General features: G+C 56.3%; 1 long non-coding RNA gene across 4 annotated transcripts in view; it reads left to right on the top strand.

The window, feature by feature from the left end:
- The first annotated feature begins 1,672 nt into the window (after window positions 1–1,672).
- Window positions 1,673–12,103, top strand: part of LOC105092996 (uncharacterized) — a 68,094-nt gene continuing 57,663 nt past the window's right edge. For all 4 annotated transcript variants that reach the window (XR_010377580.1, XR_010377579.1, XR_010377578.1 and 1 more), the window contains exons 1-2: window positions 1,673–1,880; window positions 7,193–7,992. This is a non-coding gene — a long non-coding RNA (uncharacterized LOC105092996). The remainder of the gene's footprint in view (window positions 1,881–7,192; window positions 7,993–12,103) is intronic.

The following is a 12,103-nucleotide window of genomic DNA, read 5'->3' as shown; positions in this document are numbered from 1 at the left end:
CCGTGTCTCATGCTCTCCTTAAGCTTTGCTCACCTGGATGAAGCCAGCAGCCATGCTGTGAGCTTCCCCATGGAAAGGTCCACATGGCAAGGAAGTGAGGGAGGTCTCAGGCCAATGGCCAGTGAGGAACTGAATCCTGTTAACAGCCACGTGAGTGAGCTGGGAAGTGCACCAACCCCTGGTAGAGCCTGGAGATGACTTTGGTCCTGATTGCAGCCTTGTTGGAGACAAGGCCCAAAGCAAGGGTGCACAGAAGCTGTGAGATAATACATGTTTGCTGCTTTAAGCTAAGTTTTAGGATGGCTTATTAAACAGCAATAAATAATGAATGCACTATGTGTCAGACTTATCTTGTAGCAACTTCTACTTATACTCCCAATATTCCGATCACAGTGAACTTCTAATTTGTCCCAAACATGTCAAACACACTTCATCCTCAGGCTTTTGTGTAGATATATATATATATTTTTCCTACTCTTAATGCCATTTCTTTCTTTTCCAAAGAAGCTATTTGAATGGCAGATAAGCAAATAAAAAATGGCACAAAATCTTCATCATTAGGGAAATGAAAATTAAAATCATAATAAGACACCACCATACATCCACTAGAATGGCTAAAATTCAGAAGCCATCTACACCAAGTGTAAATGAAGATGCAGATCAACTAGAACTCGCATATGCTGCTGGCAGGAACTTAAAATGGTACAAGCAGTCTGGAAAACAGTTTGGAAGGTTCTTAAAAAGTCCAACAGATACCTGTCATAAGTCCCACCAATTCTACTCCCAGAAATGTAGCCAAGAGAAATGAAAACATGTCCAACAAACACATGTACTTGAATGTTTATAGCAGCTTTATTTATAACAGCCCCACAGTGGAAACAGCTCAGAAGTCCATCAACAGGTAAATGGATAAACAAAGCATGATATCTCCATACAATGGAATACTACTAAGTGATTAAAAAATAGAGGATTATTAAGACGCATGACAACCTAATAGTATAAATAACCCAGATGTTGACCGTCAAATGAACCAACTTTAGTAAGAGCCATGCAGTGGAGCACCATAGAGCAATGAAAACAATGATTATTACAGGCAGTGATATGGGTACATATACAAACACAATAATGAGGGGAAGAAAGCCAGACACAAAATAATAGGTTTTTATGTATATAAAGTTTTTCTTTTTTTAAGGCAAAACTTATCTATTGTGGTAAACCTTTGGGGCAGTGATTACTTTGGGGAAAATGAATTAGTGACTTAGAAGGGGCATGAAGTGAATTTTGGGGTGTTGAAACTGGTTTATTTCTTGATGTGGGTGGTGCCTTTATAAATATGTTCATTTTTAAAAAGTTTATTGAGGTATACATATGTCTTTTTCCTTTTATTCTAGTTCTATTTTACTTCACTAAAATAATTTATTTTAAAAAGTTTAAGAAGAAACTAAAAGGGTCTGAATGATCTTGGTTACTCACCTTTAATATAGACCCACTATTACTCTCTCAATTCTGAGTGGACACCAGTTTACACACGTGTCCCCGCCCTCAGCGCACAGCCCCGCCCCCCAGGCCACGAGAGCCAATCCGCGCGCTTGCGCTGCCCGGCCCCGCCCCGGAGCCTTCCTCTGCCGCGCCCCTCCCTCCGCCCGCCCAATGTTCAGTTCGTCAGGCGGCGAGGCGGCAGTTGGTCGAGCGGGCGGCGGTTCTGCGGGTCTCCCCAGCTGCGCCGGCCGTGCTCCCACCCGCCAGCGGCGGCGGCTGCGGCGGCGGCCGCGGAGCTTCGTGCCCAGCATGGCGGCGGCGGGCGCGGGCCCCAAGGTGGTCCGCGGGCAGGTGCTCGACGTGGGCCGCCCTCCAGCAACCTGCTCCCATGGCGTGGTGTGGTGAGTGTCCGCCCCCTTCCGGCCTCCGCGGACGCAGCTGCGGCGTCGGGCCCGGCCCCGCGACCCCAACCCCGGCCTCAGCCCCGACCCCAGCCCCGACCCCAGCCGGGCCGCCCCGCCCCCAGCTGTGCTGCCCCGCCGTCCGTGCGCCGCGGGTCTCGGGAGGAGGGGGTAGGGGCCGGGCCGCTGGGGCTGCGGCGCTGCTCGCGGCTCTTCCCTGGCGGCCCTCGCTGGGCGCGGGGATCGGGGAGGGGCGCGGGGGTGGGGTGGAAGCCCGGACCCCGGCACCCAGGGACCCCACCAAGAAAGGGAACAAGGCTCCCCAGCCCCAGGTGCTGGCCGCGCGGCCTAACCCTTGACGTCCGACTGTGAAGCCGCCAAGTTCTTCAGATGCTTGCAGCGGCGGCCCTGGTCTGGAAAGCGGTTGGCAGCGGCGTGTGTGCACAGCCCTGAAATCATTGTTTTGTTTGCCCCCCTCGCCTGCGTTTTCCGCAAACGGCTTTGGTTCAGCACCTTCCGTGGCGCCAGTGGAAATTGCCCATCACGTCCGGGCCCTTAGAAGAAATTAACGTTTAAATGTGTACTGAGAAAAGTCCTTAGTTTCATGACATGTCAGTTGAGAAGTTTTTTGTGTTTTTTTTTTTTTTTTAATCTGTTAACAATTTTTCCTAGCCTGAAGTTGATTTAGATCTGGTAACTTTCTATCACGGCTGTCAACTTACGTGACGTGTCTCTCTTAGATGAAATGTCAAGTCTTCTTAGCGTAATTTTTTTTCTCTTTCTTAAGTAAGACCCAAGTACAAATAATGGATTGGAATCCAGATGATAGCTTTTAATCTTCAGGTTGATGATATTTAATATGTTTAATCTATATTGTGCTTTATTAGTATTTAGTAAATGTTGGTTAACAGTGCTGGGTTTATAAAGGATTTCTTGATTGAGATATTAATGATATTTAAGTAACTGATATATTTACGTATTTATTTAAAATTTTTCTAATTGAGATGTAGTCAGTCACGATGTGTCAATTTCTGGTATACATCATAGTTTCAGTCATACATATGTATACATATATGTATATTTGGTTTCATATTCTTTTCATTAAAGGTTACTATAAAATATTGAGTATAGTTCCCTGTGCTATAGAGAAGAAATTTGTTTTTTGTCTATTTTTATTTTTTTATTTTATCTTCTTGATTTTTTGATTTAAATATTAATAATATTTGAATCACTGATATTTTTTAAAGCTTAATGTTTCCAGAAGGACTTAAATCTTATCCAGCTTGGGCTAGTGTCCAGCACTGGTCTTGCACTTGCAGACCCTTGGAGGGGAGCCCTCCTTGCAGGAAGCCCAGGGAGCCACGGGAGGCTGGGGCCACAGCCAGGGCAGGGAGGGCGGCAGGGGCCAGGCTGGGCTTTCATGCCAGTGGGTCATCGCAGGGCCAGGTGACGAGGTCCAGGGCTCTTGGCCCCTCCTGAGCTAGTGGGGCTGATGGATTCCACAAAACAGCATCTGTAGAGGCACCAAACAAGATACGTGGGGTTACAAAGGAAGCCGGTTATCTGGACCTGATTTTGTTCATAGCCCCAAAGCCGAGGATCAGGAGAGGAGGGAATAAGTGGCCGGAGCCCTGGGAAGTGGGACAGGTGTGGTGTCCAGGAAACCAACAAAAAAACCCCATCTTTCAGGGTCCCCAGTGCTGGGGCAGGAGACCAGGAGGGCAGATCTTTGGGGCTGGCAAAATGGAGGTCAGCTCTCCCTCCTTCCCCCAGGCTGGCGTGCTGGTGGCAGTGGTCCTTGGCAGGTGGGGAGGAGGTGAATGGAGCAGAGTACGGAGGGCTCTTCTGAGGAGTGGAGATGCAGGGCATTGGCGGATCTGGGAGGTGGGAGGGTGCAGGAGCTGTCCGTGCTGGCGGCCTGGGCCCCTAGTCAGCTCTGCCCCAAGATCCAGCCAGAAGAGGCAGAGCGGGCCAGTTCCATGATGCTCAAACTCATAGTGGGACCACCTTCTGGCCAGCAGAGCCTGCTCCAATGCCCAGGGCGTGGAGCGATTCGTGTTCTAGAGGACGGTCCCCACTGTGGAGTCCCAGGGCTCCAAGGAACCCTGTTTGAGAACTTCATGTGTGGGCTGTTATGGGCTGTCTTCTGGCCCCAAGAGCAGGTGAAGTCTCACTTAAGAGCCTCAGTCCTAGGGGTGTGGCTGCCAGACGGGGCTTTGCCCTGTCGTGCCCCTAAACTCCTTCCCTATTGGTACCTCTCACCTCCTCAGGGTCCAGGCCAGAAACAGCCCTGCCAGGCCCCAAGACCCAGCTGGGGCTGAGGTTCTCTCTCCTGTGTCCTGAGCATCTTCCTCCTGCTTCCTTCCTCCCTGAAGGCCTGCCCCCCTGTGCAGCTTGGAAAGCTTGGTTCTGATTGGGGTGCTGTCCTGCTTCTAATGCTCACTGCCACCTCTTGCCCTCTGTGCAGGACAGCGGGTGGGCCTGGCTCCCCCGACATGCGCTGAAGAGAGGAGTGAGCTGGTGCAGATGAGGCTGGCCCACAGGGATGCCGGGAGGGCCTTGACTCGGTCCGGCTCCCATGGGCCCTGGGACACGAGCAGAATTCAGATCGGTTCTGCCTGTCCTGGTGCAGTGCCCGGCCGTGCAGAAGGCAGGGACTTTGTCCAACAGACCTGGGCTTGGATCCAGTCTCAGGCGCCCAGGACCTGAGAGTCCCCACCAGGGTGGCTACTCTGTGGCCCCCATGTGCCCGTCTGCAAAGTGAAGCCGCAGCAGGTGCCCCCAGGACTGCTGCTTCGGGGACCCAGCACCTGGCACAGGATGGAGCCCAGTGGTGGTCCCCTCTCTCTGTAAGCCCTGCTCTTCCCTCCAGGCCTGCGAGTGCACAGCGTGGTGGAGGCGGCCTGGCCCTCACCTGCCTCCACCACCTTGTCATCCCCAGCAGACAATCTGAGCGTCTACTCCGGGCTGTACCTGCTTTCCAGACAGGAGGGCTGTGGGGTGGGCTGCCAGGGGCTGGGATGAGGAGGGGAGAGTGTGGGCCCAGCCTGGGCCAGCTGAGACTGTACAGGCCCCTCGGGGGGAAGGTGCTGGGTTTTGAAATAGCCTTGACCCCTGGTCAGTGGGGACAGGACAGAGTGAAGTGGCTGTCACATAGGGTGGTGTTGGGGGAGGCACTGGACTGTGGTCAGACTTTCTGCTAGGGTTCTCCAGGACATCAGAGAGGGTCGGTTCCGGGGCTGGGGCCCTGAGGTGGGGGCTGGCGGCTGCATTAGGTCTCAAGTTGGGTGCAGGGGAGGGCGTGCTACAGCTGGGGCTGAGGCTCAGGAGAGATTTCAGGTCCCACTGCCACCCTGCCATCAGGCCGAGCAGGCACCCTCCTAGGTGTGCGATTGGCCGGAGGACGTTGGCCCCAGTCTCTGTCCCCAAGTGTTGATTAGGAATCCAGAGCAGGTGGCTCTGCCTACCGCCAAGACTGTCCCCAGAATGGTCCAGAGGCAGGGCAGGAGAACGGGCTTCCCAGTGATAGGGGCCAAGTGCACGTGTGCCCAGTACTGCTCAGAGGGGCAGCATCAGGAGATGGCAAGTATCCTCAGAGGAAATGAACATTTGCCACTGAAGAGCCCCCACAGGGCCGCCCCTGGTGAGCCAGCATCCCCAACTGTACTTCCTCCGCCTTAGGTCCCCTCCTGCCCCATCTCTGGGTAAACCTACAGGTCCAGCTTTTACGCTTGTGCTGAGTTCATGAAGCCTAATTCCCACCTTACAGATGGGGACACTGAGGCTGGGAGGTGAGGGATGGGCCCTGAGTCCACACAGCCATGAGAGGGGCAGCCCAAGTCTAGCTGTCCTGGCCCGGGTCACTCAGAGCCAGAGGCCTCCCACGCCCAGCTCTTGCCATTCCTACAGACCTGTCAGGACGGATGCCAGGAGGGGACTGCAGAACAGTGACCAACCTTATGTCGCCGGCCAGCTGGGCCCAGGCAGCAAGAAATAAGGAGTCCCTGTGGGCAGGAGGCCAATGTGTGCACAGTCCGCAGAGCAGAGGTGCCAACACCAGGAGGCTGGGCCAGCTCTGGTGCACAGACTGCAGCCTCCCTACTCGCCCGCTGGCCTTGCTGCTGTGTGGGGCGATGGCCGACCACAGGCTTTGGGAAGGGTAGGAAAACTGAGGCTTGGAAGCAGAAGGAACTTACCAGGCTTCACGTGGGGGCGAGTCCAGGAAGGGCGGTGCTGGCTTCCTGAGGCCAGGACAGCTCTACTGCATCCCTGCTCACCTGGGCCAGGAGCTGCCTTCCTCCACTGGGTGTGAGTGGGTAGCACACAGCCAGCACCCTCTCCTGGAGCCAGGCAAGTGACCCCAGGGCCACGGGCATTGGGGTCAATCTGTGGGGTTCAGGTGTGGGTACTCCCACTTCCTTACTGTGACTTTGTCTGAGCCTTGGTTCCCTCGCCATGAAATTGGGGGATGGCAACCTTGCCTACCTGGTCAAGGCAGGATGCAGGGATCCGCCCAGGCAGAAGCCTGGACCCAGTGGCTGCAGGAGAATCTAGGTTGGGGGTAAAGGAGGAGGGGAGTTTCCTGTTGGGAGCGCAGGTGGGAGGCTGAAGGGGGCACCTGAGGGGCCCTGTGACAGGCAGCAGGGTGGGTGGGGGCCGAGTGGAGGCAGTTGGATGTGAAAGTCACGGCCAAAGACCGGGGTCTGACCCCACCTTCAGCCCCAAAACAATGGGTAAATTTTTATGTGAGGAGGCAGTGATGGGAGGGGAGTCTGCACCCACATGGGCTGAGGTTCAGAGAGTGGGGCTACAGGGAGGCTGTGGGATGGCTGGAATGACCTCTCTCCTCTGCCTCCCTGTCCTGCATCCCCTCTGGCTGGGTTTACAGATCCTTGCCTGAAAGATGGGGTTGGGGAGGGGTAAGGTCAGAGAGGCCAGAGGCCCAGAATGGAAATGACCCCCATGGTCACCATGGGGCTTGGAGACAGGCCCAGAGCAGGGGGGCCATGCCAGTCTGTCTGTCCAGATGGGCACAGCAGAGGCCCATGTGGCCTGCGGCCCTGGCCGGGGCTGCCCACTACTCCCACCCAGGCCTATGTGGGAAAGGACGAGCCCTGGCCCCTGGCTTCCTGCCCCTCCCACCCCTGCAGGTAAACACACTGGCATGTGACAGTGTTCCTAGAAAAGGTGCTTGAGAGCAGGGCCAGGGCCTGTGTGAGGGCCCCAAGCTCAGGGTGGGCACTGCCCCCAGCACGCTCAAGTCCCAGCCTCCCCACGGGGCTGACAGTCCTCTCTTTTGCTTTCTCTTCCAGCTGCTGATGGCAGCCCAGGCCTGCGTCCGGGCCCTGGAAGTTAGGAGCCACTGCTGCCCCTGTGGTCGCATGAAGCCCTCTCTTCTTCCTGCCTCTGCTCAGAGCCTTGCGACCTGGCCCTAGCCCAGCCTGGCCCCACTCGCTGCCAGACCCTGGAATGTCAAGGCCTGGCCCATGCCTGCATGCCCAGCCCGTGGAACCCCGGTGGCCCTGCCAGCCAGGATGAGGGGCCAGGCCACTGCTCTGGACGCTCTATGGATTTTTGATCCGCTGCTTTTGTTGCTGCTGGGGTGCCATCCATGTGTGGTCTCGGGGTCGGACGTGGGTCCTGGGGCTGGGCCGTGCCCCAAGCTGGTGCAGGGAAAGTTCTTCGGTTACTTCTTGGTGGCCACTGAGTTCCCTGCTAACGCCTTGTGCTGCTCCTGGACCCTGTGCAACCTGGACCCACGCCGCTACAAGCTCTACATGAAGTTGCCAGGGTGCCTGCCTGCAGCAGCCCCGCCTGCGTCTGCATCTACCAGTTGGAATCCTTGGAGTCCATGCCTAGCTACCTGGGACTGGAGAGCTGTGATGAGGTGCTGAGGCCCTACGACTCCTCAGGGTCCCCTGGCCTTCCTGCAGATGAAGGGACAGCAGCTGCCGCCGGACGATGACCCTGGCCCCAGGGTGGGGCCCTCCCACCCCAGCGACAGCTCCATGAATCACCTGGTCATGGGCAACCATAACCCCAGTTACTTGGCTGGTGGCCCTGAGAACTGCCTCACCTGCCTGACCCAGGATGGGGCGGGGATACGCTCTAGGTGAGTGACCGTTGGGAACGGGCACGGGGGAGAGGGTCTCCTCTGCAGGGCTGCCCTGGCCACCCGTCCCTGAGGGCTCCCTTGGGGAAGTCGGTTGCACTGTGAGTGTAGGGACCTGGGGTGCCTGCCTTTGGCCCCCAGTGTCGGGCGTGGTGCCAGCACTCTGGGAGGTGCTTGCTGAGTGTTCAGGGCAGGATGGGTCTGGTTTCTCCTAGGATGAGGGAGGTTTTCATTTCCGGCTAGGGGAGGTCCCTCTTCTGCAGTTAGGGCAATTCTGATGGGGCAGCAGGCTGCCGCGGCCTGTGGCAGGGTCTGCAGGGGCCTCCTGGGACATGGGGGCAAAATGAGGGGAGTCGGCCTTCGGGATGTGTGGTCAGGAGACGCAGTTTGGGGGTTGCATGTGTTGTGGCCGCACAAATCCTTACCCTGCAGCTAGTTCCCCAGCTCCTGTGAGGTGTTCTGGTGCCAGCGACGAGATGCAGTGAAGAGGCACAAGGAAAGTCCTTTGTGTCCTGGAGCTGCCTTCTGGGTCAGCAGAGGGAGGAGGCGCAAACACCAAAACACAAGAAGCGGGTGTCAGGTGCGGGGTGAGGGGGTTCCCTGGTGTTGGGGCTCTGTGTCATCCCGAGTTAGGAGCTCATTTGGTTAGGGAGCCGTGTTCAAGATTCTGGGAGAGGTACGGGTGTCGGCGACAACGGCGGGGGTGCATGTGTGCTGGGTGGGATCCAGCAGGGAGGGGTTGGGGCATGGTTCACCTTCTTAGTGTCTTGGTTTCCTTGGTGAGCGGGGTGCCTGCATAGGAGGGCACGATCAGTGGGCTGGGACACTGGGCGGGACTCCATGGCAGCAGGGCAGGTAGGGGGCCTTGCAGACACTTGGAGGGGATCCCTCCTTGCAGGAAGCCCAGGATGTTGCGGGAGGCTGGGGCCTTAGCCAGGGCAGGGAGGGCAGCAGGGGCCAGGCTGGGCTGCGTGTTCATGCCAGCAGGTCATCATGGGGCCAGGTGACGTGGTCCTGGGCCCTTGGCCTCTCATGAGCCAGTGGCACTGATGGATTCCCCAGAATAGTATCTATAGAGGCACAAAATAAGCTAAGTGCGGTTAGGAAGGAAGCCGGTTATCCTGGATCTGTTTCTAGTCATGGCCCCCGTGACTAGAAACGTGTTGATGCAGTGATTTGCTGGAGAGGATCAGGAGAGGAGGGAACAGTGGCCAGAGCTCTTGGACGAGGGTGCAGGTGTGGCATCCAGGAAGCATTAGAAAATCCCGATCTTGCATCCGTGTATCAGGGCCCCCAGTGCTGGGGTGGGAGGCCTGAGGGCAGATCATCGGGCTGGGCAAGGCGGAGGTCACTGCCACCTTGTCTGGGGCAGCTCCTTCCTTCCCCCAGGGTGTTGTGTGCACAAGGGGTGTATGTGTGAATGTGTCAGTGCATGGGGCACGTGTGTGCCCCTGGTCATGCCTACCCCCTTCCAGCATGTCAGTATGTGTGTGTGTGCATTGCGTTCTTCTGCGCGTGTGTGTGAGGGTGGGAGGTACTCGCATCCACTGTGTGTGAGTGTGTGCATAGGCCGATTTCAGCAGTTGTGACAAAGCGCGTTGAGGCTGTGTGGCAGGGCTGGGGGCCTTGAGGGAAGATGGCTGGCAGGGCCTGTGGGATGGGGCTGCCACGTTGTGAAGCGGGGAGCTTGGCTGCAGGACAGGACACGGTCACCTGGCCCAGAGGCAGCTCAGACTCCCATATGCATGCCCGGGTCTCTGAAGGCCTTGATGCTGTGAGACGTTGAGAGTAAAAATCATCTTAGTGGCGGTGACAACAGCCACGTCTAAGTGTCTCTTTTGTGCAGGAAACACCGCCTGTCAACCAGTTAACTCCTCCCAGCAGCTTGGGGATGGCTCCTCAGCGAGGCGGCCATCTGCGCAGGGCCTTTGCACAGGCTGTTCCCTGGGCTGTAACACTATTACCCAAACACCCACAGGGCCCCTTCCCTCAGCTTGTCGTGCCCTGGCCATCCTGACCCCCTGACCATGCTGCTTCAAGTGGCAGCAGCCCCAGTCGCACTGTGACCACACCCCATCTGTTTTTCTCTTCCCACACGCGTCACCTGTGAACACTAGATAATTCCTGTGCCCTTTTCCTCTGTCCTGCCATGACGTACCCCTGAACAGGGCAGAGGAGTTTGCCCTGCTAGCTCTCAGGTCCTTGCTCTGGGGAACCCCACTGCCCTGTCATCTAACCTCTCAGCTATGTGAAGAGGCCCACGTGGAGAGTGTAGTCGGTTTGAGACCCAGCAGCCCCACAACCCCACATTCAGGTCCTTCCCAGACCTGGGATGTGACCTTATTTGGAATCAGGTCTTTGCAGATGCTGGTAGTTAAGGTGAGGCCATCCTGGGCAGCGTGGGCCCATAGTCCAGTACGCCTGGTATCCTGGGGAGACCAGGAGGAGGGACACGGGAGCACATGGGGAGAGCCTGTGTGAGGATGGAGGCAGGGCCTGGAGCGACGTGTCTGCAAGGCGGAGCGCTCAGTGTGGCTGGCACCCCCAGAAGCTACGAGAAAGGCGTGGGCCAGATCCTCCCCGGGATCCTTAGGACCCTGGTCCCGCTGACACCTTGATCCCAGATTTCTAGCCACAAGCACTGAGACAGTAAATCTGTTTTTCAAGCCACCAAGGACGTGAACCTTTGTTACGTTGGCCCCAGGAGATGAACAGAGAGGTGAGCCGAGCCCCCCGTCCCCAGCGCCAGCTTGCGTGCCGCCTTGGTCGCCTCCCCCCGCTGCAGGTGCCATCTGCCCTGCAGCCTCGTGACAGACCGTGAGCCAGAAGTGCCAGCTGAGTTGCTCTTCAGTTTCCCACAGAAGCAGACATGTTTATTATGATTTTAACTGAGTTTTGAGGTAGCGTGGTGCACAGCTAAGCTTAACACTGCAGGGACCTTGGGGGAAGGCCATACCCTTGGATGAATACATTCACTCCTTTATTTTACAGTTTGTTGACTCTGGTCTAGATCTGTGATGATGGTTTGGAGACTTGTCCTGAACAATCAACTTAAAGGTTATCAGACTGAAAAGGTGGTCTGGGAAACAGTGTGGCCTTCAGGGTGCTGGAAAGAGTGTGCTTCCATGTTACAGAGTGTGAACCCCGAGCACTTCGCACCCCGCCTTCCCCAGAGCACGCACCTTGTCTCCCTGGCCCTCCCACAACACGGGCTCTCCTTTCAGCCCTTCCTGCCCAACCGCTGCTGCAGGTCAGAGCCCTGCTCTCCCAGGGTTCTTTCCAGACCGCTGTAGACCCACGGTTCCAGTCTCAGTTAGAGGAAATTTCAAAAAACACCAAAGAACAGAGATGAAGGTAATGAACTCTTAGGCACCCATCACTAAGCGCCCCCGCTCGGGCTTCTTAAAAACACTAAGGCAAGCTCAAAACCCCTGCCTGGTGGCTCCCCACCCTCCACTCCAGCAAAACTCCCCACCCGTTCCATTTCTGTTCATTTCTCGGGTGGTCTGTCTCTCATGCTCATCTGAAAGGTACCGACAGGAATGCTGGAAAGTCTTACCCCTGGGCCATCAGCTTGGGGAATCTAATACATAAGAGAGACACCACCTGCCAGTTCCCTGTTTGTCAATACAGAAAACACCCCACTTTAAATATTATATAGAGAAGCGGCTGCCATGTGCCCTCAGCACAGCCAGCTCGTGCTCATGGACAGAGAAGGACTTCCGCTCAGAACAACCTGCCCCTGCAGACAGCAAACACCGAGAGACATGCAGACGTTACAGAGAGCTGGGCACGGAGACTCTGTGTGCTACGCGGTGAGGGGAGCGCTGGCGCGGAACGCTGACGGGAGGGCTCTGACTCACGCTGACACGGGCCCGTGAAGGTGTCTGGTCCCCCCTCTTTCAGGATTCACAGTTGGTTCTGTGTCAGGCACTAAGCAGCCTGGCGGCTTCTGGTCCAGCTGGGTCAGTCAGTAGTCTTTCTGCACCTTTGCATCCCTCTGTGAAGATCCAAGTTCAAATGCTGGAAACCGTGATGTCTCTGGGACCAGGATGTCTGACAGAAAGTGAATGGCGCGAGTCATGCCTGCAACGTAAAACGCAATCCCTTA

This window comes from Camelus dromedarius, chromosome 23 (assembly GCF_036321535.1).
Source record: "Camelus dromedarius isolate mCamDro1 chromosome 23, mCamDro1.pat, whole genome shotgun sequence".
NCBI lineage: Eukaryota > Metazoa > Chordata > Mammalia > Artiodactyla > Camelidae > Camelus > Camelus dromedarius.
Note: the sequence above shows the minus strand (reverse complement) of the source record. Positions and strands in the feature narration are given on the sequence as shown.